At 44.2% G+C, this 24,854-nt stretch overlaps 1 protein-coding gene and 1 pseudogene across 2 annotated transcripts in view; both read left to right on the top strand.

Annotated features, from left to right (window-relative positions):
• Igf1r (insulin like growth factor 1 receptor) overlaps window positions 1-24,854 on the top strand; it is a 273,603-nt gene that overhangs the window by 158,582 nt on the left and 90,167 nt on the right. The gene's annotated exons all lie outside the window — the stretch shown is intronic.
• On the top strand, window positions 9,003-9,456 carry LOC114628714 (annotated as a pseudogene).

The raw sequence follows: 24,854 nt of genomic DNA, 5'->3' as shown, positions 1-24,854 counted from the left end.
AAAACCCTTTGGTCCGCTCCTGACTTTGCTGTTGAAGATGCTATCTGGAGTGTCAATAACTAAAATTATCCTAAGACTCATTGGGATTAGGATAACAAGGGAGAAGAAGCAGGAGAGGTGCCTGTGTTTGCTCTCTCAAATTCTTCACTTGTTTGGGCACATCTTCTGTGTGACATATTCACATCCCCACCCAATGCTTTTATCTATCAGAGACGCACACCCCCCCCAACACAGTGAGGGCAAAGGGTATTGAGAGACAGAGTGATCTGTTGAATGTGTTCTCTTCGTTCCCCTCATCCCTGTTTGTTCATCGATCTGAGTGCCCAGAGCATCCCTGTAGAGCCTCAGAAGTGGGACAGAGGACAACTTAAATAAGTTTCTAGCCAAGAAGCAGCTGGCTGCAGCTCCAGGAGAGGCGCTGGGCTCCCTTGTCACCGCCTGAGGCTGTCCCCTCCTGCCCTTCAGCTCTCCTCTTGTGACCACTCAGCTGACCCTGGAAAAATACAAGAATCCTCCTTAGTGACCGTGGGAGAAGAGGGACTCCTTGCTGGAGAAGTTTCAGTCCCTGCAGTCCCCACTCAACCCTAACTCCCGCCAAGGCCACCAGGACGAGAGCGCTCAAGAAGCAGTGAGTGGGCCTCTTGTTCAGTTTCACAAATGGCATTATCAGCCAAGTTGTAGTTTGTTATAGCCTTCCAGGAAGCTTTTGCCTGGAGAGCAGTGATAGCTAGCATGTAGGGCCTTGCTATATGCTGTGCTTTCTGTGTACAAACTCAGTTTTCACAGAGATACAATTACATTCCTACTTAAGAGGTGAGTGCTCCCAGATGGTGGCGATGGTTATGGGGGCTGGAGTACAGCAGCATTGGTTCTGGTGTCCCATTAATGAAACATCTGAAAAGCTCCATCTTCATTCATTAAAGGGACTTCTTGCTTCCAACCCCAGGGTGCTGGATACTTTCAGTGGGAACCTCTCCCCACCCTGCCTCTGCAGCAGATATCTCCTCTAAAGCAACAAGAAGAGTATACACTCCCCAGTCCTCCGTGGCTTGAGGTATTTGCAGGTTTGAGAGTAGATGCATGTGTGCTCAAATGGTCCTTCACTCTGCATTTCATTTTGGAAAACAAAACAAAAACAACAACAAAAAACAATGTACTTACCCTTGTTTTATCATCTAGAGAGTGCTTCTGTACCACATTGTTGGATCTCATGGTTACTTGCAGGTCGAGTCTAAAAACCCCTTTGTTCACTAAGCTTTGAGATAATCTTGTGATTAACTTTACCTGTGTAGATCACTGCCCCTCATAATTTTAATTGCACGGTCCATTCCTTTTTTTCTTCTTCTTAGATATTGTTGCTTTCACAGTTGAGGTGGGTCACTGAGCCCTTCTTAAGTGGAGCCATTCTAGGAGGGTATAATGAATGAGTCTCAAAACTCAAGATGTGAAGGTCTTTGTGAGGAGAAACTGGGGAAAAAATGTATACCCCACCTGCCTTAGAGCTTGCTTTCTGGGGTGGCCAAATAAGATTTTTTTTTTTAAATGATGTTATCCCTTCAGATATCACCTAAGCCAGTAAGAAGAATGAGTAAGTGCAGCATTAGGACGGATTGGGGAACATGTAAGTGAGGATGGCACTGGAGACCTTGCTGTGTCATTAGGTTATTTGGAATGTGTGAGTGTGAGGTGAGAAGCAGTCTTACTGACATGATAAAGTTAAGGGTTACATGTCAACAGGCCACAGAGAAAGCCATTTTTCTATGTCCTCTAGAGTTGTGTACCAAGACTTGCATGGTGTACTGGGTCACACCTGTAATTCCAGGCATGGTTGGAACCCAACTCGGTTAATATAGCAAGTTCAAGATTAGTCAGGAGTACAGTTAGACCGTACCTTTAGAGGGGTGGTGGGAAACAATGGTTTCACTGTCTCCACAAGGGTAAGTTTCTCTCCCTATTCCCCTTCTACTCCCACCCACACCCTTGTCTCCCTCTCTTCTTCTCCCGCTTCTTTTGTTTCTGTTTGTTTGTGTTGTTGGTTTTTGAGGCGGGGTCTCTCTACATAGCCCTTGCTGTCCTGGAACTTACTATGTAAATCAGACTGGTCTCAAAACTCACAGAGACCTGTCTGCCTCTGCCTCTTGGAGTTTCCTGTTTGTTTTTTAATTGTCCTGACACACAGTCCCCAGTAGCATGGTCAGCTATGGACCACACACAGTGTTTGTCCTGCACCTTCACCTTGCCGCCTGGTTCCTGGCATGTTTCCCCTTGCGGATGTCAGGAAGGAGGTGGAGTTGCTAGTCTTGAGAGAAGTACTCTGCCGGTTGAGTGTCTTGAGAACGTAGAACCAGCGTGTGGAGACGTCTGCAAAGTGCGTTTGAGAAGCTAGCTGCCCTGCCATGAGTAGGAGTTGGCTTGCACCCCTCTAGTCCTGCTCTCCCTGGGCACGACCACTTTTTCTCATTTCCTAGAGGATTCCGTCCCCCTCTGCTTGGCATTTTGGTGTCTCTCTGCTCCTAAAAAAGTTCCAAACAGGGGCTTCTACCTTGCTAGCGTCCCCAGCATAGGTGTACTTTGTCACTCGAAACAAACCACTTTCGGCATCCTCTCTCTCTACATAACCTCCGTCCTCCAACTCCCTTACGAGGGATTTTTCTCTGAGTTTTGTTTTGTTTTCGTTTCGTTCATCTCTGTAGAGAGTAGTAAGACTGTTGACTATAATACATTAACAAAGATGGCCTCTTTGTAAAATTTCAGGACATGCCTCTTCCTCTCTGTTCCTAGAGTGAGGTAAAAACCAGTGGTGGTGTAGAGGCAGGTAGGCCTCATATCTGCCAAGTCTGTACAGTTCAAGCTTGGAAGCCCTCCATGTATACCCTGCTGTCTTTGATAAGAAAAAGACATCCATATTAAAGCTAATTTTACTCCAAGGGGCTAACAGAAAAACAATCTATTGTCCCATGGAGGTAAAAGCTGTACTCATCAGTAGGATCGCTGTGCCTGCCCCCTGTTGCTTTGGGGGACCGAGGGAGTGTTTATAAAAACAAACCTGTAAAGAAAGACAAAAAGGCTTTTCCCCCCCCCCTCAGCTTAGCCTTTCAAGTTAAGGTACTTATTTTGCCTGACAATAATAAAATGGAGAGTTGTAATTAGAAAAGGTTGATGTAGTTGGTACTCTGACAATCATTATTTAAGACTTGTTTGGCTATTCCTTTTTTGGTCAGTCATGCAATTATTTCTGTTGAAGCACAAATCAGAACCATTAGTTAAAGGCTAAATCAGGGCTCAGGAAATGCTCACTGTTCTTTGGCAATGAAAGACAAAGGCCCTTGTTCTCTAGCGCCCCCTCCCCACCCCACACCCCACTCCGTGTGTGTGTGTGTGTGTGTGTGTGTGTGTGTGTGTGTGTGTGTGTGTAGACAACTTTGTCATTAAAGTCTTGCAGATTAAAGCAGGCTTGTTTTTAATGGATGTGTAGCAGGATCTGTGTAAGCATTCTACTGTAAGCCTGAGGGTTTAGAGTGGAAAGAGTCTTTTTTTTGGTTTTTCAAGACAGGGTTTCTCTGTATAGTCCTGGCTGTCCTGGAACTCACTCTGTAGACCAGGCTGGCCTCGAACTCAGAAATCCACCTGCCTCTGCCTCCCAAGTGCTGGGATTAAAGGCGTGCGCTGCCACCACCACCTGGCTTAGAGTGGAAAGAGTCTTAAAGGCACTGGTGCCATACTTCTCTGTGCAGGATGAGTATTGGTAGAAAACACTTTAGAGGTTGCTTGCAGTCGTACTCTGTGCCTTTAGCAACTGGTAATATATAGAGTATCACCCGCAAGACTTCAGGTTGTGTTTTCATTATCTGGGTTAGAATGGGACTCTGAAAGTTGTGAGGCGCTTCCCCTTGCACCTCACAGGTGGTGGGTGTTTGGCTTACTTGTTGAATTTGTTTTGTCAGTTTGGGCTGCTGAAAGTGCTCCAGAGGAGGGAGGGCTGTAGCGTAGTTGTTAGAGTGCTTCTCTGGGATGCACAGAGGCCCTGGGATCCAGCACAGACAGAAGCCGGTGAAGGAGCGTGGATCAGCTGTTAAAGGTCGTCTTCGGCTACATAGGGGATAGCCTGGGATAGAAGAGACCTTGTCAAAGAAAAGGTTGGAGTGCTCCTCTTGCTTTTAACCTCCTGAGGTACCATCTGAGAATCTTACTGCTGTTTATCTTGTGGCTGAATGTTTTCACTAAATTAGTTAAAAACAAAAAGCACTTCCTGGGTCGTATACATAAATATCTTAAAAAGTAATGATATATTCATTATAAATGGAATGGAGAAGAACTGCAAGCTTCACTCTGTTATTCATACTGAGGAAACCACAGAGATTATAGGAATAAATGGGCAGGGCTGTTTTTCCTTATTTTTGCTTCTTTTTTGCTTTAAGTTCTGTCATTTATACAAAACTGGGGGTGGGGGGGTGTAATTGTGGTGTTATGTGTGCCTGTGTATGTGAGTGCAGATGCCCGTGGAGGTTAGAAGCATTAGATTTTACCCAGATCTGGAGTTACAGGTGGTTGTAAACTGCCCAGTGTGTGTGCTGGGACTGAAGTTAGGGCCTCTGGGAGAAGAATATACACTCTTAACTGCTCCAGACCCCGAAAATGACAACTTCTGTTCTCCTCATATGCTCATACATGTGAGTGTATGCGTGCGTGCGTGCGTGCGTGCGTGCGCACACGCACGCGACCGGTGCGCTCTCTTTTAGCACTTACTCCGATCTGTGGAATTTTTTTTTTTTTTTGAGACAGGGTTTCTTGTGTGGCCCTGGCTCTTTTGAAACTAACTCTGTAGACCAGCCTGGCCTCAAACTCAGAGAGATCCCCCTGCCTCTGTCTCCTGAGTGCTAGAATTAAAGGCATGTGCCATCACCAACTGGCATTTTTCTTTTAGTTTGATCCATTGAACAAGAGGAATAAAGGAGAGCATGACAGTTAACAACTTTCTTAACTCCCACTGGGCACCGTTTGTTGTTGTTTGTGTTATTTTTCTCCCACTATAAGCAATAGAAGAAAGTCCAGTCTGGGCCAGGAGTCCTGTTGTTGTCAGGGGGGAGAGGGGCCCCATTCTCCAGCAGCTGAGGCACCGGCCTGCAGGAATCCCTGTGAAATGAGGGCTCGCTGCTCCTCTTTGTTTGTTTGTTTTCAGAGCAGATGGGTTTGTTTGCTTTTTGCTTAAACATTAATCAAAAATCAATTTCTGGCTATGTAAGTGGCATTAGATAATTCTCATTCTGGCTACAGTAAATAATATCTATTTGTTCGCGTTAGATAAGTCTGGGTAGTGGTAAAATGTAAAATAGAATTACATGAGATATGACATACGGCTGTGTGTTTTATAAATTAATGCTTTTATGCAAGTGGGAGGAGAAGCAATTTAAATGGCTGACAAGAGGAAAGCAAGGGAGATTCCAGGAGAAAGGAAAGGATACCGAATACAAACAAATTTGGACGATAAAGGCAATACCGTAATTTAGTCCAATCTTTCCAGTAAATCATTACAATTTTTAAGCGGAGATAAGACACTAGGAAGGAATATTGCAAGCCCTGAACATTTGCATATACTCTCATTGCTTTCCTATCTCTCCTGCTCTGGACATACCGTGTCACATAGCTGAGGACATTTTCCCTCATGCAGCAGGGATGTCTACTTGTAAATAAATTGCCAGAATTCATTGTTTGTATGGAAACGTAAATAGCATTTTCATGAAGTTAAAAAATAGAAGTTTTAAGTCTTGCTAAGTGTTTGTATGTATCTGTATGCGTGTCTATAGAGAGTCTAATCGTTACGATTTGAAAAATATAGAGAAAGCAAGAAGTTACTAAAATTGCTGTACCTGTTTCTCTCTTTCATAGATTTAGATCTGCTAATTGCAAAAAGCCTGTTTTTAAATCAATCAACGGGAACTTTTTATGGCTTTTCTTAAGGCACGTTTAGCTTTGAAAAGGCCAAAAGTTTAATGAAGCTTCTAAATGCCAATCTCTTCTTCCTTCTCCTGGAGAATGTGCTTCAACTGTAATTGCATTTGCATTGTTTTAAATACTAGTAATTCCAAAGCAGACCTCTGAGGTAGCTGAGAAACAGAAGCAAAGCTGAATGATCCACGTGCCCAGGCCTAGCACCCTGGCGCACACCATGTAGTGCCTGTAGGTATCCTGTGTGTATGTTTCTTTCTCATTAAGTCCAGAAGAATTTGGCCAGCCCCTCAAACTTCGTAAACTCTGAAGTCTACACAGTAAATGTTCAATAGCATTGAGGGTACAAAAATGTATAAAGAAGTTAAAAATTTAGACACTTAAGCCCAGCTTGTTGATGTACAACAAGCATTCCAAATGCAGAAGCAAAAGGGGTCAGCCTGGTCTGCATATCTAGTTTCAGGATAGCCAGGGCTTTGTAGAGAGACCTTTTTTCTTGTTTCTCAAAACAAGAAAAAAAAAAACATATTAAGCAGACTTAATAAAATTAAGTTCTAGAAATTGAAGTTGATGTGTTTTATTAAAAAAAAAACTGACATCAACTTTCCCTATGAATTGTGCTATGGGCTTTATTCTTTGTTAACCCTGATACAGGAACATATCTGTCATGGCAGCCTTTGAGCCTCTCTGTATGCATGCAGTTTGGAAAGTGCTCTCTTTCCTCCCCACTGCCCTTCTGATATTCCTATATTTCCTCTATGGTCTTGTTGTCCATGAGCCATCTGTTTGCAGTTGGTTGACAAGGTTTTGTTCTCCCATGTCACAAGCATTGATGGCTTATGTCGGTTTTCTGAATGTCGTACCCAGTGGTCCTGGTGGCAAATTACAGTGGTTTGTGCTCAGTGCTCCAACTCTTTTGCCTGTGAGTGTTCCAGAGTAGCTATTATTGTTGTTATTATTATTACCTCCTACACTCTTACCTCATAGTAGATATAGTCATTATTAAATGCACCCTAATTGACTACATTTTTTTTTTACTATAAGATTGAGTTGCAGCCTTATAAAACCAAAAGTTTCAGATACGAGCCTAATTAAGACTCAGCGTTAGTAGCAGCTCCCAACTGCCTTCTCTGTTGTCCTCCACCGCGTTGTCACAAGATATCATATGCCGCTGACACTACTTCCATCCGACTTTTGCTTCTCTAAAAGAAACATTAATTTTTCCTTGGAGTCTCTGTTATCAGCCAACAGGAAGATTCTTTGACTTTGTACATTTCTTTTTAACTAACACTGATATCAAAGTTCACTCCTCAGAATGCTTTATAAAAATTTTAGCTTAGGCCAGTTTGCATAAGGCATGCATAAAAACCATCTCTCCGTGTACTGACAGTGCCTTTGTACTTTGGGGTGTTGAACTCTTAAGGTCTCATTAATTCCCCCATGCTTCAGCTAGCTGCTTCTCTGGTAGTTACTAAAGGGATCATTGGATACACTAATGTTTTTCTGAGTAGTGGCCAGGGTGCAGGTACAACAGTGGCTTTCCTAAATTGGGAAGTAATAAATGAATTCGAAGAGAATTCTGGGATAGGCATAATTGTTCTTTACTGCTCTGCCTTTCAGTGCAGCTGCATTGAGGAGAATATTATCTTTCCATAGCTCCACTGAGAAATTGGGTGACTCTGGGCTGATCTGCCAGCCATTTCTTTAGCAATGCCTTGAGGCATGGTTCAGTCTCTGATTCTGTAACCTGGGCTTCTAAGAGGTTTCTGTGTGGAATAGGAGAACATTCAGTACTTACGGATTCTGGAATCTAGTCCAGTGACAACAGAGGCTAAGTAATAGAAGACAGAGATGGAGGAAGATGGTCGTGTTGGGGACCCTCTAACCAAGATTCCACAGGCATAGAGACGGTGGCCATGCTTTTCACAATCAGAGCAAAGGTTTATTCAAGGAGCTTCTTGATGGACAGATACGTGTGACTGTGCTGTTGTTACTGGCCAGGCACTACCCTAGGCAGACTCTGACCTCAGCCCAAGAGGTCATAGGTTAAGAGGCCTGAAATGAGACCCAAGCTGGGCAACTGTGCTCTAATATGCTGGGACCTCTTGGGTTGGAAGATGAGTATTGCATGTGAGAGTTTAGTTATGTTTGACTGTTGAAACATGGTCACACTATTTATCCCAAACTAGTCTGAAGTTAAGACCCTTTTTCCACAGACCCTCTTTTTCTGGGATTAAATGTACACCACCGCATTCAGCTGTTTTTTTAATGTTCATAAAGGGACATATAGTTCTGAAACAGGAAACGGTTTTATCTCATAAAATGTTCAGCAGAACTTCATGGTTATCACATGTGTGATTGAGCTCACCAGACACCATCTGTATGTGCAGCTTTGTGGGGTTTCTCTGGTGTAGATAGATGTATAGCCGCTATAGTAGCCCAGCTGAGATACCTTCCTAAGGCATGCTCTAAGGCATACAGTTAGCTTTCCACCCCATTCACCCTGCCCCAAGCCGTTAGTCTCTCTCCCAACACTTTCTACTCTTGGGGGTTAGAAGCCCCCCATACACCCCCATCCAGAGTCTTGCTTCTGCCACCCAATGCTGTGCCTTACAACCTCTGATTTGCTTATATTGTGAATGCCAAGTCAAAATTTATTGGTTTGAGTTGAATTGATTAGAACCTTGGTGTTTATTTATTGAGAGTTCTAAGGGCATACGGAACTCTGCAAAAAGCTCCATCAATGGCATGCTTGCCACACAAGCGTGAGGAACTGATGTCAAGTCTAAGAATCTGCTTTAAAAATTATGAGCACAGTGGCACATGCTTGAAATCCCAGTTCTGCAGAAACAGAGTTAGGCAGATCCCTGGGGCTTGTGGCCAGCCTGCTTGTTTGCCTAATTGGTGAGCTCCAGGCCAGCAAGAGAACCTGGTGTTCAAAAGTAAGGTGGAGGGTTTCTGAGGAACAGCACCCAAAGTGGCTTCACACATGTGTATAAATACACACACAAATTCTAAGGGCAAGTGCTCGCTTCGGCCCGCGTGGTCATGCCGGGATGGAGTCCTCCTCATCCTCTTCAGGCTCGGCTCTGGGCGCCGTGGACCCTCAGTTGCAGCATTTCATCGAGGTGGAGATGCAGAAGCAGTGCTTCCAGCAGCTGGTGCACCAGATGACGGAACTTTGCTGGGAGAAGTGCATGGATAAGCCTGGGCCTAAGTTGGACAGTCGGGCTGAGGCCTGCTTTGTGAACTGCGTTGAGCGCTTCATTGATACAAGCCAGTTCATCTTAAATCGACTGGATCAGACCCAGAAGTCCAAGCCTGTCTTCTCAGAAAGCCTGTCTGACTGATCTCAGCATTACCTCTTTGGAAAAGTAGTTCAAGAAGTGAAGAGCTGCTGATGAGGTGGTTGAAGAAATGGCTGTGGGGGGATTAACTCCCAATATTTTTTATCCTCTTGGGACATCTTGTCACCTGAGAATGAACAAAGACCAATTTTTATGTATGGGAGTTGAGAGTCATGTGTATTTAGTTGTGTTTTTAAAGCTAACCATGTGACAATTAACACATAAATGAAAGTATGTGATGAATATTACCGTATATGGGACTATGCTTTCTACTAGGTCCCTTAACTGCTTTATATAACTTTGATAGTGGAACTGCTTTCTAGAATTTGATAGTGGGACCACATAGGGTAAATCTCAATTTGTATGGGTTCGTTTCTGATTTTTTAGGGAGATCTTTGTGTCAGAAAAATTGGCAGTGGGGAAATACCCTGGCACTGTTTAACTGTGAGCTTTCTTTCAAGTTTGACTTGGAGCTGAGAAAAAGTCCTATGCAGTGTTCATACAATCCAGCTTCTTAGGTTGTCTCACTCTCCTACTGTGACTTAACTATCAAATTGAAAATACCATCTCAAGGTGTAACAGGAAGCCAGGGAATCCAGAGGGCTTTAGTCATAATGGAACCTAGCTGATGAGCATTATTCTTACTACCAGACAGACAGCCACAAGAAGTTAACCTACTTTGTATATCAGGATGCAAAACATTCACAGATGTGCCTAAAGAAATAGCGATTGAGGCCAGTTCAAAAGTAACAACAGTTTCAGGTAGAGGTCCATGCCTGATGTTAGTCATAAATTCCATTAACTGCATTCTTTTGGTCACTGAAATAAAAGCTCGCAAGATCAAAAAAAAAAAAAAATTCTAAGGGCATCGAATTAAGCATCTTCTAGAAATAACATAAGCCAGAATTAGTCATATGATTACTCTACTGTGTGCAAATAATTTGCTGTAGAATATCACAGAAGAAAAGTTTTTTTCCCAGAGAAAATGCTTAAAAATTAATAAGAAAATAGTACTGAAAAAACGGTACCAGATATAAATTCAGTTAAATGAAAGAACCATATCTGTTACACAAGTCTAACCAACCTTAGTAAGATGTCAGTTCTCTCTTTGTTTATAAATTTAATATAATTCAAATACTATGTGATTTCTTTTAACCATACTAACTGACTCTACAGTTATCAGTGATAGTAATAATAATAGTGGTGATAATAATAGTGCTAAACAAGGAAATAACCAGATTAAATACCAATTAAAGCATCCCATGGTGCCTAAGTGATTAACAATTAAGTAACTAGCAAGGTGCCAGTATATGAAGGGACAGAATAATGGAACAGAATAGAAATGCAAATGTAGATGTGTGGCCATTCATTGTTTAATAAGATGACATTTTGCATCATTAGAGCAAAGATGTGCCTAATTTAACTGATGTTGGAATATGAGTTTATCTTTCTTGCACTCCAAGTGAATCCAGAATAAAAGTGTCAACAACCACAACAACAGACAAACAAAGGAACCATAAAATTTGTAGTAGAACATATTGGAAAGTCCTTTTTATAATATCTGAGTATTCAGAGCCCTCCCCCACACTTGAAAATCTAAAATGTTCAGTCACGCACTCTGATAGCAAATCTATAAGAAAACAGCCCCACTTGGCAGAGGGGGCTGGAAGGTGGTACTTTGTGTGTGTGTGTGGGGGGGGGGGAATGGAGTTTGCCAGCATTTCTGAAGTGCCAGTGCCTGTGCCGTCTGACATGATAATTCTCCTGGGACATTTACCCATAGACACACCAGCACACATGTGAACTGACAGGTGTACAAGGCCACTTTACATGGCGTTGTTTAAAATGACAAGACATGAGGACAAATTCCATCAGTAGAGGATAAGTAGGTTAACTCTGTGTCTCTCAAACCTGCCTCCTCATTAGAGTCATCTGGGACTTTTGTTTCTACTATTTCATCTTAAGGCTCACGTGATAGCCTCTAAACCAGGTAAATCTGTTTCTGAGAATTAACAGTGATTTAAATGTACAGACAAGGTTGGTGACCACGCAGGGTTATCTATAGAGCAGAATCCTGTCTGTGAAGATAAAATGGCTGTTTTCTTTTTAAATACTTACACACATATATAAAATGTGCTTTGATCACCGCCCATTACCTTCTGTTTGTCCCTTCCTTCCCTTCTGTATCATCTCCTCCCTCTGTACAAAGCTTTTCTTTTATTTTCATTTAAAAAAAATGCACATATGAGAGAGACTTTGGTCTGGAGAGCATCGCTTCAGATGACTGTCCACGCGTTAACTTCCTGTGGATAGTTTAGTTTTATCCTTTACGTCTAATACAACTGTTTATGTACATCACATTTCCTTCATCTTTTCATCTGTCCACGGGCACCTAGGCTGGTTGCATTGCTTGGCTCATATGGATAGCAGTGTGGATGTACTGTGTGCTGACTTCCGTATATCTAGAAGTGGGATAGCAGCTCATTTTTGACCGTATTGCCTTCCATAATATCTAAACTACTTTATTTTTATTTCCACCAACAATGTGTACGGGCACATTTCCCCCTGCATCCTTGCCAATGTTTGTTGATGGTTGTCTTGACGTGCTCTCCATTGTGAACGGGGTGAGATTTGAATCTTGGTGTGCTTTACATTTGCATTTCCCTGGTGGCCAAGGGTGTTGAGCATTTCTCATGTATGTATTGGTCTTTTGTGCTTCTTTTGAAAGCTGTCCATTTGATTAATTTGCCCATTTATTGGTTTGATTATTTGTTCTTTATATACTCAGTGTATTAATCCCTTGTCAGATGAAAAGCTAACAGATTGTCTCTTCATTGTCTCTTTTGCTGTTCAGCTTTTTAATTTGAAATCCTATTTGTTAGTAGAGAAGACATTTCGTTTGTAAACATAGACAGATCTAGAATACATTAAGTAACAAAGAAAAAATAGGCTACTTGCTAAAAGCCAAATGAGTTTTCTGTGCTGTAGTTTATATGTGTATGAATGTATGTATGTATGTATGTATGTATGTAACATATGTGTGGTATTATTATGATTGGGTCTGTAATCAACAAAAAGACAAGCCTCTGGGCATGCCTGTGAAGGGCTCTTTTCATTAGGTTAACTTAAGGGGGAAGACTAAGACTTAGGCAGTACCAGTCCTGGGAAGCAGTTTTCTCTGCTTCTTGACTGAGGAAACAGTGTAGTGATGAGCACAGTGAAGCTCTGCCTGTCATGTTTTCCTTGCCATGATGGGCTTTGAGCCAAAATACAGCCTCCCAGCTGTACATTGCTTTAGTCGGCTATTCGTTCCCAGCTAATATACTGTATATTTTAAATATTATGTTCGTTTTGATCTTAAACCATGCGATGGTATTACCTGTACCAGAACAAATTCTATTCACAAACATAATCTTAAGGTGAAATCGGGTACTAATTCTTATCTGTAAGTTTATCCTTTTCCACCGTGAAAGGCCTTAGAAGTAGGGAGGGATGGTGACAAATGTCACATTAGGGTTTAAGCAGAGACTGAGCCCCAGCTGTGGGACCCCACAATTCTCAGAGCACTGGATGTTGCTATATGGGGGACAGAATAGACTTTGAGCAAGTCGATGAATAGTCAGATAGAAAAGGAGATGATAGTTCCGTGTCCTGCTGAAAATAAATCAGGGATGTGCAGAGTTGTCTGCATAAGGGCACGGAAGAGATACCGGAATTGAGATGGAGGGGTAAGAGTCAGCCTCAGAGACATAGAAGCCTTCAGATCCGAAAGCAGGGAGAGACCATCACAGAAACAGCAGAGCATGGTGCTGTTCCACCCCTACAGATGGCAACGTGTTGATTCTGTAGACATAAGGGTGACACCACTTTGGAATTTTGCTTTCCAGCTCTTCATTTACCAATAAACCATGCTAGCTCTGGTTTTGTAGCTAATTCTGGCCAGAGAAGCAAGAATGGAAAGAGACCTCTCTGCTCTTGGTACACGGTGTAGTTAGTTGGAGCCTGTGAAAGGTATGCCAAGAGAGGAAGTGATTTTAGGCAGAGTGGAAATTTGCCAAGTAGAGAAAACAAAGTTGTTGACCTGGCAGAGAAAACACCTTAATTGCACGTGTGAAAGGAACCGCCTAAAGAGTTTCAGTGGCAGGCTACGCAGGATGTTAGGGAGGAGTCCTAGAAATATTTGGCAAGTTTGCAGTGGGTCCTTTAATATGAGCCCATCTCCACTGAAGACCCAAATCAGAAGATAATACCTTCCCATGCTTCAGAAAGTTCAGAGTCTTAATGACGGTAGGCAGACCTAGGAGGGAAGTCTAAATACAGCTTTAAAAGCCCTATCGGAGACTTAGTGCTATGCAGACAAATTTCATTCTTCTGCAAGAAGTGGGGTAGCTGGACCAGGGAGAACAGTGGAGAACAGTGGCCTCTCCTGGGCAGGCAGGGGTAAAGTCTAGAAAGCATAAAAACCAACGTTTAGTAAAAGGATGTGTGTGGTCTGGGCAGGGACCTGGGAACAGAACAAAGTGTCTGGCGGGAGGGTGCCTACAAAGAAAGAAGCTACTGGTTTGGGGTCTGATGCCAGGCTGCAGGGACCACGGAAAGCCTAAATCCATGTTTTATACAGCAAAGGTGATTTGAGGTGAACATTTACTGGAGCTGCTTGTGGCAGGCTCCTTAGAAGATAGTAGAGGCTGAGGGAGAACACCAACTAAGGTGGCAAGGGAGAATGCCAGGTGGCCGGTTTGCACCAAGTTACTTCCTGCAAGGTACCTGTTATCTATGTCTTGAGCATGAAAAGTGCCAATATGGTTTCTGCATATTAAAGTGTATAGGACCAACAAGCATTGAGTAGAGAGCCCGCTTTGCTAGTCTCCTGGTTCCCTTTTGCCTTGAGGGTGCTTGCTCCGGATAGTGACTTGTGAGCATGGTTATGTGCCTGGGTGAGTAAAGCCCCCACCCTAGGAGCAGATGGTTTCCCCCGCCTGGGGTCCTGTGAGGATGGTGAGGCTGGAATGAGGGAATGAGAGATTCAAGTGAGACTGCCGGAAATACTATGGACAAGGCAAGTTAACCGCTTATGTCTTATCAAGTGGTCCCAACACCATCATGTCTTATTTCTTTTTGTGTATGTTCTCCATCCCAGATGCTCCGAATAGGCTCACAGCTCCTAAAACTTGCTTTCAAAAGATGTGGCTGAGTGTCTGGTGCACCAGCGTGCCATTAATGGCGTATTGTGTACTGCAATAATTTCAGTGTGTGGTTGAAAGCAACTTTCGTAAAAGACAGATTTAAAATTTTATTCGACGGTGAGGAAGGGGGCTTCTGGACAAAAGCGACTAAATCGCTTATCATTCCCTTGGAGAGTTTTTCAGCCCTACATGAAGAAGAGCAAACGATGGAAACAAAACCTTTGAGGTTCTGCATAGAACAAAAACGATGTGTCGCTGTGTCGTTGAAAGTCAGCAGTTCTGGCGCGGGGGCTCCAAATGACGCCTCCAGGTGCTGACTTTTGGGGGCACCCCCTTCCTGCCCTCCCTGCTGCGGCAGCCGAGGTTCCTTTTGTCTCGGGTGCTTCCCCACCCCGCCCTGCCTGCCAGAGTGAGCTGGCAACCCGCGCCCTCCCCACCGCCCCTGGACCAAGGTTGTTTACTACTTTCTACTCGGAATAACACGCCAATCACCAGGGCCCGCCCTCCCTCTCAGCCAATCAGTTTGTTGGGAAATTCCACCTTTCCAAAGGGCCCAGGCAGCGATTGGCTGGGGGACTTGTCAGTCAGGTGGGCATCCCGCAAGGATGCAGCTGGAGTATTAGGGACGCGATCACCAGAGCCGAGGAGGAGTAACCTTCCCATAAACAAGATGGGGGCCCCCCAAGAAAGCACATTGGGGTGGGGAGCTGAAGCCCAGCCCAACCCCGGGGCCCCACCGGAGTGGAGAGGGCCGAGCGCAGAGCCGGGGAATCCCTCCCTCCGCCTCCCGCCCTTGCTGCAGTTGTAAACATGCTTCCCTCCATGTCTGTTTTTCTTTCTCTAACCGTGGCCATTACAGTCTGCTGTTTACAAAAATCCTGCGGGGCAATGCTGTTCAGTGGCATCCTGTCCTCCATTCCCCTTGCCTCGGGACCCTTTTCCACGGTTTTTCCTTTTCTTCTCGCTGCTAGGCACGCACTGAAGGAAGCTATTGGGTCGTGCAAGCTTGTTTTCCTTTTATTGCTGCAAGCAAAGCAAGTCATGCTGTAGCAGCAGCACCATTTCACAGGAGAAAAGGCTGGCTGTCTGTCCATTAGAAGCACCACGCAGCCTAAACAGGCGCAGCTCTAGAAGGACTGGCTGAGCTTTTGTTGTTGTTATTATTGCTGGTTTGAGTCAAGATGAATGTTATTTTGATTCTGTATTTTCTTCCAAAATTCGTCTTGAAATCTATCACTACTTACAGGTTTGGGATTTACACCACCACCATTACCCAGCGCACGCCCCTTTTCATAAAGGCAGTATTGTGTTGAGCTAAATGTTTTTCTACCTTCTCTGATCTGAATCAGGTTTCCCATTTCTTGCAGCACAATGTAGTTGTATTCTGTGTGGTAGGGGCGTAGTGGACATGAATTATTTGCGACAGGGTTGCCTGGAAGATGCGGAGTGGAATTTGCGTGGCGCGGAACAGTTCCAGTGCCCAAGGTTTCTGTTACTCTGGCTCCGAGCAGGAAGCGCAGGCAATATGGCAAAGCACAGCACGTGGCATCCCATTCAAAAACGCTCTTTTCTAGAAGCAAGTATTGCAGAGGACATCCGATCACAGCTAGTTTTTTTTTCTCTCCCTCTTTCACAAGCAGAAAAACTAATGTATGGAAATTTGCTGTAGATATTTAGATACTTTGTTAAGCCAAAGGGCATGGTTTGGAAGTTCTAGTGAGAAGCTGAAGGACCTTGTGGACATACTTTACAAGATTCAAGGTTATAGGAATTGTAACCTCAACAGAGGAAGCCGAGGACCTTTGAGCTCCTCTAGTCCCACACCCTGCAAAGTTGTTGCGCTGTGGAACCCTGGAGGACCTGAGGGGAGGTGCTGAAGGGAAAGGTAGCTACAGGTAGGGGTGTGGATGGGCCTACTGTGTGCTGGCCAGGATTGGATTCCCAGGAGCAGCTTCCAATGGCCTACCTGTGTGAGTTTGTGGAGGACTTCAGTTTTAAGTTATGGAAGCCTGGTTGGGAGTTCAGTGGATGGTTGGTTTTCTCTCCCACTTACTCATTTGTTTAACCCCCCCCCCCCCCGCAGCAGTTTTCCCCCAAATGATCAAATTAGTGTGTAACACGCCCCTACTGGTAGAATATACAGAGCTGCCCTCAGGATTTGAGAGAGGTTGCTGTTGTCATGTGTAGGAGGAGGAGGATATAATATAAAGGCCAGAGCTGGGGCAGAGTTCTGCCTCAGGGCTACAGAGTTCCTGGCATCATTACCCCACCTTACGAAGTTACAAACCGGGCAAGGGATTGAAGGCAGAAAGACACCGTAATGAAGTATGTCGTAATGATGTGTGTGCCAGCTCCTGTCCCTTGTTAGCTGTCTCATCCAGGCCAAGTAAGTTCACCTCCGTTAGCCTCCTTGTCCGACTGAAAGGAAAGCAGTGACCTTTGTCATGCAGTGGGCTCAGTACCAGTCTGGACCTACTGCAGAGCCTGGGTCTCCTGACAAGTTGTCTTCCCCCTTCTTTGTTCTGTGACCCTTCACTCAAGCCTCCTACTTACTCAGGGCTCATCTTTTCCTGGTTATTTGTGTTGCCTGCTCTTCTCTGGCCAAGTCAGCCTGTTAATTTTTCCATGCCAACAGCTTCCTAGTGCCAGGAAGTCACGTCTGGATAACCAAAGTATATTTTCCTGTAGGAGAGTGCCGGGGTGCCAAATAGATTCCTCAGTTGAGCATGCAGAGCTGATAGAGAGGTAGCAGGGCCTAGCCGTGCTTCTCCGCCATGTCTTCAGATAACTTTTGAATCACGAGTGAAATCTTGACTTAATCCCCTGGCTTTCATAAATGCATGGCAGAGCAGTGGCCCTGGCCTGGCTCTGATTTCTTCTTGACCTGATTTCACCCTGCCTCCGCCTGTGTCTCCCACCACATCAGTACACACATGGTATGCGTGCCTTACCACAATGCTACCTGCTTCCTGTGATGAGGATCTGTGGTTCCTCTCTAGTTCTGGAGTGGCCTCCTTGATGCCAGGCTGGCCCATTTTCTAGAACAATTCCCCAAGCTGACCTATCCACATTCTGTTTCAGTAGTACCCTTGTTCTTCTCAGTGCTGTCTCTGCTTAAGGGACAGTGATGTCCTTTCATGATGTGTCCTTCTGTGATTCCCATGGTTGATGGACTTTTCTTCCCACAGAAGGTAGTAGTTTTTTCTGTGCCCCAGGCCAGAATGAAAGCAGTCTGTCTGTCTCTGTTCCCTTTCTGTATAGTTTTGATGCCTGGAATTCAGGCCTGACCCTTCTTTCTTAATCTAGAACAAAAGTGATAATACCTCTTCCTTGGGGAATTGTAAGGATTAACTGTGCCTGGCTTCAAGTTTATACCTGACAGGCACCCAGGAAGGGGGGAGAGTTATTGTAAGTGTTATCTTTTTGCCATCCATAGATGGAGATGCTAGTAGCTGTAGAAGTCTGCCAAAAGAATGGCTGAGAATTATGTAAATCAGGGACCTGATTACTGCTCCTTTACCCCTTCCCTGCAAGGATCATACCCTTTTTATACTCCCTATTTGGTAAGCCTTTGATAAATCAGAAATCAGGTCTTTATATAATATGCTAAGCTCAAGAGCTAGTGTTTCATCAGTGATTTTGTGAAAGCTTCTGGTTAAGGTTCTAGAAACCCTAACCTGTGAGAATTGGATCATAGGGGGAAGTGCAAGCCACCAGAGGGCAAAGTCAGGAGTTTTTGGTTTTGCTTCTGGAGTTACTGGTTTGAAGTTCTGACTAGTGGACCAGCGATACTTGATATGCTTCCTGGTCTTCCCAAGCTGGTCATTTTGCAGATACAGTCCAACCCTGATGAAGGGCTTGTGAAAGCTACAGGATATGACCACAGAGTGGCTGCGTGATCGGCAGGATCTAATGATTCCTACTGCCACAGTTAGGAGAGCTGGGTTGTGCTGAGCTCTGCCCAGTTCCCTCACCCTATAAGGGGCCTACTGCCTGGCAGCAAGCCAGTAGGACTTATGAGCCTTACTCAGCACTGATGTGTGGGATGCTTACAGATCATGGCCTTCCTTGAAAGAGATCCATTCAGCCATCCTACAACCAGCTAATAGAATCAGTATGGTCTGTCATCTTCACCAGAGCTTTTCCATTTATATATCTATAACTCTATGTGGTCTGGCAAGTCACTTAATTTCTCCCAAGCCTTGGTTTCCTCCTCCTTATTGTACAGACAGTATTCAAGTGAAGAGTAGGTGAAGTAGTCTATGTAAAACGAAAAGCTCTAGGCCATTTAAAGAAAAACTGATAAATATTAGCTCTAACAGTACAGATACGGAGATAAAGCCAATGCCATTTGAAAGGAGGCATTGCTAAGCATGGAAGAGACTGAGCTGTGGTATATGCACCTGCCTGAATCAGTCTTCTGGGTTGCTTTAAGACTGCATGTAAAAATAAAGGGTGGGTTGCTGTCCAATGTGAAGAGTTGTATCTAGGCTCTAAAGGGATGCTGGCTGTTCTTTAACAGAATACCATTCTTCTTTTGTTTCATTCAGTCATTCTACAAACATCTAACCAACTGTTTTGTCACATGCATTGTGCTTATAATGAGGGTGCAGCGGCAAAGAGGGGCCTTACTCTCTGCTCACACAGGGCTGAATGTTGGGAAGGGAATAGAGAAGCGTGGGAATGGAGACGCCCTCTGTATAATCTGGTATGTGTTTTAACATTTACATGCTGATCTAGGATGTTCTTTCCATGAAGAAGTAATCATTTGCCCTTTCTTCTGTCAGTATCTCCTTTCTCTGTAGATAGGGATCCCACTCAAGTTGGGTTGTTAGGGAAGAGGCATTTTACAAGTAGAGAGGTAAAGGAGACAGGCCTGGGGAGAGAATGCATATACAAGTTAGCTTTGTACATGAAGTTGCTTAGGGAAATGCATTGGAAACATACAAATAGAAAGGTCTAACAATTATGTAACCTGTGTCGAGTAACACACATGCAGTCCCACAGGGCCAGGAAGATCAGTTCAAGGCCTTATTCAGTGATACAGTGAATCTGAGGCCAGCATGTGTTGTATGAGAGCTTGACTAAGACAAACAAGAGCCAAAGACCACAGCTCTGCTCTTCTGTGTAGACCTGCACTCTTACTCTGTAGTTTTGTGCCTTGACGGAGTGTCCTGTGTCTGCCCTGTGTGCGGTAGCCATGAGTTGATGAGTAGTTGAGAAACACTTAGGATGTGACTAGTTACACATTAGGGCGTGACTCTTAATTTCATGTTTTACTTAATCTTAACTACTTGAAGTTTAAAAGGCCTCATGTGGCTAGTGGTCACTGAACAGCACAGACCAAGACACAGGATTAACAAAATTCTCTGTAAAGGATGTGGGGGTTTTTTTGTTCTTGTTTGGGTTTTTTTGTTTTTTGTTTGTTTTTTGATGAGGGTAATTAGTAGTTTGAATCTGTATATATCATATTCCTCATCCTATTTAAGACTATTCATAAAAATACATATACTTAAAAACGCACAGTTTAGAAATGAGCTGTCCTGCTTAGAGCAGCTGTCTGCTCATGTACGTTATTGCTGTAGACTTCCTAGGAACTGGGTACTGAGAGTGGTCTGCTGCGTGTGGCTGAGTAACAAGGGGTTAACACGCATAGGGAAGAGTTTGAGAGAAAGCAACTAGGAAGCGCTCCATGGTTCTGTCAAATGGCTTTTGATTCATGGGTATTCAAAAGCTTTTGTGGCTATGAAAATAAACTAGATTTTAAAACATTTTGAAATAAAATTGAAACTCATTTGAGTTGAAAGCATTGAGTTGATTCTTATTTTTTCTTTTGGTTTATTTGTGGCTTTGTCCCCCTCAGCTTTGCTGTTTCATGAGATTTGGAGAATAAAGCCTGACTGGTCAGTTTCAATTTTATTTAAATTCATTTTGCCTTCATTCACCCTAATCTAGCGCAGTCCTGTGATATATTGGGATCAGAGTGCTCGCAGGAAACGTTGAAATATAAAAACATTTTCATGAAAACGTTTCCACTTATATTTAATTTTTTCTCAATAGAAAAAATATTTCCAGCCTAATCCTGCCTCTCCCCTCTTGAAATGAATTGTGTGCTTTAGAAATAACATCAATCCACCCAAGTACACAAGGACAGTCTCAACTATTTAATGGAAGGTAGAAAGGCTGGAGAACACCGGCTTCCCAAGCACACGCTCTGCCTTTCTGGATGGTGAACATGGGCACATTCCTCATCTGGGTCCTGGTTTGTTCCTGGACAAGATGGCATGCAGGCCTAGCACTAAGCTCAGGCCCGCCATGGGAAAGCCTCTCCATCCATCTTAAGCCATCATTCCATCCTTACCGTCATCGCCTGAGTTTTATTTTTAAGCGGCTTGGGAACATCTGCCAAGGCTAGCCGATGTTGAAACTTCCTTTCTGCAAGTCCCCTATGACATCTGGGTCCAGCTATGTGGGAAGGTGTTGGAACATGCCATGGAGCATAGCTCACTCTTTTCTTGAGGGAAGAAAGCAAGCGGTCTCTTCTCAGTGGTGGCATCCCGCTTTCCTTTGACTCTTGGAGAACATTGTTGCCTACAGCAGCATTCAGCCCTTGGGAAGTCCAGTCTCTGAGGGGCGGAAGCCTGTCTTCTAAGTAAACCAGGGGAAGCCATAAAGCCGTAAAGAAAATAAGAGTCCTAGTAGGAATATTGCCAATCTCAGCTTTACTGTGTTCTCATTCCAAGTACAAAACCCACATATACCAGGGTCCCTGTAAAAGTTGAACCTGATCACCTGTGTGGTAATGAGCCCTGTTTTGAGAGTACATGTATCAGTTTTTGCTGCAGATTGTGATAGAGTCTACCAACATTATCCTCCTGGTGAGTAAATAGAAGTCTAGAACTATAACCTGGACAGACAGACAGACGACATGCACACAGAGGCACAGACATGTGCACAGACACCCTCACCCCCTGGTAAAACGGGATTTTAACTAAGCCTCAGTTTTAAATATATACACCAGAAAAGGACATCAGTTCCCCTGTAACTCTTCCCCTGAAGAAGATGCTTCCAAGCCTCCATGCGTGTGTTAGGAATTGAACCTGGGTCCTCCAGAAGAGTAGCCAGTACTCTGAACTGTCGAGTCCTCTCTCCATTCCCAACTTAAATGTGATCTTAAATATTGAAGCATTTTTAATTACAGTTTCAGTTACAGTGAAGACTGTTTCAGATTCAAGCTTCCGACACTATAGGAGGCATGTTAATGATAAGTAAGTCTTGAGAATGTCACCACGTAGCAGGAGCCTTGTCTCTCAGTGCCCTGAAACCAACATCCCAATATTCCTCAGTCGGAAAGCATGACTATAGGTGATGCACAGACTGAGTGCTGGGACTTCTGCTCCCTTTTTCCTGTACTGTCCCCTGCTGGAGATCTTTCACCATACATTCTGAACTGCTGTGCCTTTTACTCTAGTGAACACTGTCTAGTTATTTCTTACCCTCTCAGGAACATCAGTGAGCGTACGTAACTTGTATTATGCTTAATCCAGCAATGCCCTCCGGCATGAGGAAGAAGCATTTCGCTCTCTGCTGACGGTTTCTTGCACTTATTGTGTTCTGATGGTCTGGGTTTATCATTTTTATGCCTCTTTTTCTGTTTAATAGACTTACCACAGTAAGAGAAGTCTGTCTCTATCGGCTCCTCTGCAGGTGTTTATTTGCTTGGAGTACTTTGAAAAGAGATGAGCGTGCTTGTTACCACTGTGTGAGAGAGTAAGCAAGCAGCACCTGAGAGCTGGCTGCTTCCTGGTTCCCAGCTACACCCTGGAAGTATGTTCTTGTGAGGGCTGGGTTCTGGAAGCTGAGACTGCGAGTTATCCTTCACATGAGGCTGATTTGCTTTCCTGACCTCCCTCTTCCTTCCTTAGCACTGTCTATGCTTCTTTCCCAGCATGGTCATTTCTGGAGTAACTAAGATAAAGATGGCTCACTAAGCTACATGGTAGCCTCCAGCAGAGGTCAGAACCATCTTCACATGCGTGCAGTCCTCACTACTGTGTGTACCCTGGACAAGTCCTCAGGTCCTAATTTCATGAAGTAGATTTTAGGACTCCCTGTGCCTTCTCTCAGATAACCACCTGAAAAGGCTTTTCTAAGCAGCTTGTTGTAAGTGCTCCTAGTACTTAACACCACCCACCCCACCCACCGCCAAGAGCCCTCTTGGTCCGTCTCTGTCCTCAAATGCTCCCTCTAGAGAACACAGCCTGCTGCTCTCTGTGCTACTAGACACCATGAGTCTAGTGTTGGACTCTATGCAAATGAAGTGCAACATAATTTAGGAGGCAACCTTGCATAATAGAGTAGAGTCTGGCTCCTGGCCTGGGGCCAGCCTGAGTACCTATACCCTTCAGTCATACCCAGGCTGTCTAGTCCTACACATGTTGGGCAAACCTTTGTGTCTCTCTCAGCTGCCTATCTCTAAAAAGGACCTCAAGCCTGAAATCCCAGCTATTTGGGAGGCTGCGCGGGAAGATTTCTTGAGCTCAGGAGTTAGAGACCAACACTGGTGACAAAGTAAGACACCAGCACAACAGAAAACAAACTTGTGTCATACCAGGTGATTCAGAAGGACTAGCGTAGCTCCCGGAGCCAGCCAGGAACCTAGACCAGCTGTGTTCACTCCTTTCTATCTCACTACCTGGAGGGGGCACCCGTACCCCAAAGGGATGGTACCTTTTCAGTCGAGTGTTCCTCTGTTGTGGTATACACTCCATAACACCATCACCAAAGTAAAAGTGGTAGCCTTTTTATATTCATTTGTGGCCTCAGTTTTCTGTTATCTGCCAGTGCACATAGTTTCAGTTTAGGCTACTCTTTTATTGCCTTCACTACCACACAGTGGTAGATCGGGAAACTAAGGCTGTGATACTGGGAGCAGGCTGCTTACGCAGTAAAGTCTCCCTCTCCCCCTTGGAATGAATTGGATCAATTTTAGGTTAAACTTTCAAAGTACAGAGGATGCTGTCTGTGACAGAGGCCAGAACAGTATCTGCTTCTATAAACAAGGACTCCAAAGGATCCAAGGTAGGGGAGTGTGTGTGTGTGTGTGTGTGTGTGTGTGTGTGTGTGTGTCTGTGTGTGTGTGTGTTTAGTTTGTATGGGTGTTTTGCCTGTGTGTGTATCTGTGTCCCATGTGCATGCTTGTGGCCTACGAAGGGCATGGGATACTGTGGGACAAGTCTGACAGATGGTTGTATTCTCAGTGTGTATCTTGTTAACTGTTTTATCTTCACGCCTCTCAGTGTACCCTCCACTTCTGTTGCACTGGAGGGTAACGTGAGATAGATTGGTAATTGTGAGAACGTAAACACCCCCTCTACCCCCCACAATTGATGACCAGCTCTACCAGCCTAAAGAACTTCTAAAGAAGCACATCACTTATTGTCAAACTGTCAGGGACACCATGTTCCATCTGTCCCTTAGTTGCTTTATTTACCTTATGAACTTTTTACAGACACTTTTTTTTATGTTTTATATGAAATATTTCCACTTCAGTCTCACAAACGTGAGGGTGGGAGGTGCCTGGCATCTTCTAATTAGCATTTTATAAAAAATCCAGATGGTGACACTGTCCGAACCGTGAAGGTAGCGCCCGCCCTGCACTGTCACCTCCTGCCCCTTCTCACTGGTGCCCTTTGTCCTTTCTTGTGCCATTTGTGGTAACAAATCCAGGAGCAGCGCCCACTCAACTCCAATTCCTGCCTTTCTTGATTTCTCTAATTCTGGGACACTTTTCTCTCCACACCCATTTGTCACCTCCACACTTTTCAGTAGCTCTACCCAGTTCCTGCATGGGAAGTCTGTCCTTCTAGCTGCATACACAGCCTCATATGCTCTTCCCAGGAGTCACAGAAACATGCTGAGAGAGTCCGTGCATCAGTCTGTCAGGGCACCTGATGCCCAGATGCTTAGGTAATTTTGACACTTGGTTAATGTTGTCTCTGCAAGGTCCTCTCGTCATTTAACATCTTTATTTTTATCTCTAATTAAGAAGTACTTTGAGACAGATCTTGGGACTCATGTAAACACACTGTTCATTATTCGTTCCTCTCCTTGTTCAACACCCATTGCTGTGGCGTTGGCCAAATGGTGATTTCTTATTTTTGTTTTTTATACTTGGTAATTGACATTCTCCTCCTAGGACTCCGTGTATCATTTTTTAAGTGGAGAACACAAAACTTTTAAAATAGCAGTGGTGGGTCCACTTTTATCATGGAGGACAATTACACATGCTACGAAGTAGAAAACTATGCAGAGCCAGAAAACATCTCAAATATGAATGTTATTTGAAACGTTCCTACTGGTTTTCCCTGCAGAG

This window comes from Grammomys surdaster, unplaced genomic scaffold, assembly GCF_004785775.1.
Source record: "Grammomys surdaster isolate TR1022 unplaced genomic scaffold, NIH_TR_1.0 271, whole genome shotgun sequence".
Classification (NCBI taxonomy): Eukaryota; Metazoa; Chordata; class Mammalia; order Rodentia; family Muridae; genus Grammomys; species Grammomys surdaster.
Note: the sequence above shows the minus strand (reverse complement) of the source record. Positions and strands in the feature narration are given on the sequence as shown.